Source organism: Acyrthosiphon pisum, chromosome A3, assembly GCF_005508785.2.
Source record: "Acyrthosiphon pisum isolate AL4f chromosome A3, pea_aphid_22Mar2018_4r6ur, whole genome shotgun sequence".
Taxonomy (NCBI): domain Eukaryota; kingdom Metazoa; phylum Arthropoda; class Insecta; order Hemiptera; family Aphididae; genus Acyrthosiphon; species Acyrthosiphon pisum.
The window spans coordinates 36,177,384-36,181,186 of record NC_042496.1 but is presented as its reverse complement, the minus strand read 5'-3'; the positions used below and the strand labels follow the sequence as shown (position 1 = coordinate 36,181,186).

General features: G+C 30.5%; 1 long non-coding RNA gene across 1 annotated transcript in view; it reads right to left on the bottom strand.

Annotated features, from left to right (window-relative positions):
- The window catches only part of LOC115034399, a 35,522-nt gene that overhangs the window by 11,578 nt on the left and 20,141 nt on the right, over positions 1 to 3,803 (bottom strand). The gene's annotated exons all lie outside the window — the stretch shown is intronic.

The window sequence follows — 3,803 nt, the reverse complement described above, 5'->3', positions numbered from 1 at the left end:
TTCATACAAAGTCATGTACATTATTAAATTATTTAAAAACTAATTACCCCGGCGCTCTTTTATTCCTGGTAAATTTTAACTTTTAATCTTTAAACGTATAAACTGCAGTCACAACATTTTTAAATTATCATCTTTTCGAGGATCATATAAATATTATTATAATTTATAAATCTCGAAACTTTATTACTATTATTATTATTATTGTTATTTCCTAATATTGTTATTTTTATTATTATATACATAAAATCATTAAAATTCAATAATATAATTCAGAAATATCCGCTGGAATTAAAGTATAATCTGTGAGGTTTGTCTATACCGTAGAATGTGGTACCTAACTTTAATTTCATGGTACTACTTTAATCAGGGCCGGACTGGCCCACTGTGCTACTGTGCTACAGCACAGTAGGCCGCGGCTGTGTAGTAGGCCACGGCCCGTGGCCGTGAAAAAAATCTTTACTGAGATTACAGAATAGTGAACAGATAGCACTATGATATAATTAACATGGTATGACAACAACTTTAACGAAAATTAGATTTTACTGAGTGTCAATGGAATAAACAATATTTTATCAACTATGTCATGAAATATTGACGTCGCTTGGTCCAGTTCAAATTATATCATATTGTTTAAAATCAATAATATTATATAGATATTTAGATAAAATAAATAATAAGTAATAGCAACGTATTATGATAACAGTAATAACACGTTATCGTTATGTCACATTGTCACATGGGACGTCCACTGACTGTTCACTGTTTCACTGTTCAGATACTCATTGATTTTCTATGTTTATTAAATTTCAAATTTACTACCTAGTACTTATACTTATACACTTATACTCAGTTTACTTTACTGTCTATTAACAAATTATTTTGTTACGCATTTTATTTGTATTTTGTTTTTGTAAATAAATAACTGTGAGTCTGTGAACGATAATCTTTAAATATACAAATAAATAAAATTCAGTATGGAACTTTGTTTAAAAAAAAATGTTACTAAAAAAAGTATTCAAGGGTGGAGCAGAAAAAAAAAAGGTTAAAAAATGAGTTACAATTAAAAGTTACTGCAAAATCATGCAAAAAAATATCAAATATGTCTGCACCAAATGAATCAAAACCAGTAAAGGTGAAAATATTAATGAATGACCAATCTATAGTTATTAGTTATTCAAAATTGAAATTTTCTATACCTACTGCAAATAAAATCATATTATTGGTTTGTTTTAGATTTTTAACTTTTTACATAGGGTATTTTTAGACTACAAGATGTATTACCTACAAATAATTTACACTCAGCCGATAATGATAGTGTAGCAAGTATTGATTTGGATTTACAGAATGAAAGTAGTAGTGAATATTGGATTAAGTATCACTGGAAGATATTATTGAATTACTTAAAATCTTCATCATCACTTATGTCTAAATTATTATCTTAAATATACTTAAAATTATTATTATCTCTTTTTTTATTATTACTAAACTAAATATAATACAATATTATATATTATTATAAAGGGTATACTTAATAGTACAAAGTAAATTTATTTTGTATAGTATCATGGGTCATGGATTATGGATAACATCATATAACTTATCATGGTTGTTGAATATAAAAGTTATAAGAAAGTCCGCCCCCCCCCCCCCTCTAATCTCTTTAAATCTTACCAAATATCAATTTTGTGAGACAAATACATTTAAAAATTCCCAAAATAATGCATTGTGGGCCGCCTGCTTACCTAGAATAGTAGGCCGGTACTGTCCCAGTCCGGGCCTGGTTCTTTCTACCTTAGCATAAACAATTAGTGATCTGTTTATATATTTATAGTCAGTGCCGGATCTAGGGGGGGGGGTACTCTTGCCCCGGGCGCTGTTAGTATCAGGGTGCTCTTGAGATTATGAAAAATAAAAAAATAAGCTAAAAATATCTCATAAAATATGTATAAATTATAATACTACTAGCTGTCCCGACACGGCGTTGCCCGCGTATTAGTTTGTTTTTTTGCATTTTCGTAGGCCGTGTATTATTGTTATTATGTATTAGACATTTTTTTTTTTTTTTTTATTTGTAGTTCATTAGTGGTTTCGGAGATCATAGCGTATAGTAAACATACAGTAATATTAATGTTCACGTATAGTGAACATTAATATTCATATAATGTCACTAATAATAACCCACAGGATTAAGGATAGAACATAGTCTGCAATGAATGAGTAAATTACAAAGTTCTTTATTGAAACTTTGGGTCATTATTAGTCATCGGCAACAACGACCCAATCATATGATACACTTGGCCTTGTATTTTAAATGTGGTTTCAAAATTACGTCCATTAGGTTTGGTATCGCAAATTTTGGTTGCCCCAAATGACCAGCAAGAAGAGATTTTAAAGGTTCCGGTGGAGTTGAAAGAGGTAACAGTACCACTTTTACTGATGCGCAACACATGCCGGTTGCTTCATTGCGGAATTTTAAGGCCTGACAATATTCATATACTTTGTCCATTGCAATATTAGAAATGTGCAGAGTAATTTATGTCTGGAGCATATTCGAATGCAAGACGAAAAAAATGATACACGGGTATTAATATTAATATGCGATTCCTTTGCTGTCTCGCTCCATCTTGGGCTCTAAATGTGTATATATTCTGTTCACGCACCACTCTTGTTCTCAAAATGTTTTGTCGCAGACGTTCATCACGCTGCTCTCTAGATTCTTGTGCACAACTCTGTGCTGCCCTGATTCTTTGAGCTGCGTTTCTTGCAACAATTTCTTTAGCCGATTCATGATGTCTTACAACACGTTTGCGTCGTGCCTCATTGCTATACGCATTGTCGAGGTTAGACTTTTTTGGCGGCATTTTACTAAAAACAAATGTGAATCATAAAATATCTGTTTATAGTTTGTTTTTTCCCGTGGCAACGACTTAAATGTTCACTATAATTCTGTATTGAAATTTATAGAACGAATCATTTTATACGACGTCACTCATGGCAACCATTTAAAAACAAAAATTTCGACCTGAAATCTCAAAATTCCCGTTTTAGCACCTACCGGGGTTGCTCCTCTCACGATGAAAACTATCCTATCTTTTAAGTTGGACCAAATAACATACGGTGTACAAAATTTCATCAAAATCGGTTAAGTGGTTTAGGAGTCCATTGAGGACAAACATTGTGACACGAGATTTATATATATTAAGATATAACATAAACATATAAAATATGTACCTACTTGTAGTAATATATTATAAATAAAAATTAAAGAAGTATGCATAAAACGAAAAAAAACATAAATGATTAAATAAGAATTTTTATTTTATTTGGAACTAAAAAAGGAACTCGTTCATTTTCCAATGCAACGACAAAGGAAAAAATTCTTTTTTTTTTTTAAGGAACAAGGAACAGAACGGATTTCATTTTTTTAAAAAAAGAACGAAGAACGGAACGAATTCATTTTTATAAGGAACTTGACAAACACTGAACAAACATTTTATCTGGCTTTCAAAGTTACAAACAAGAATCATATGTGTGTATTATAAAACCATTATGTTGCAATAATTCGTCTATAATAGGTACTCTACTTCAAGTCTGCAGTAATCCGCAGTACTATAACATTTCGAAATATTAATATTATTATTATTATTATTATTATTATTATTAAAAAAAATGGAACATGTGATGTCGATATTGAAGACCACGTGTAGTTACGAATGTAAATTATAGTTTCTTATACCAGTTATTTTGAGGTAATCACGTCCATTGTTGTTATCGGATATCCCTCGTGTACGTATAATCTACAA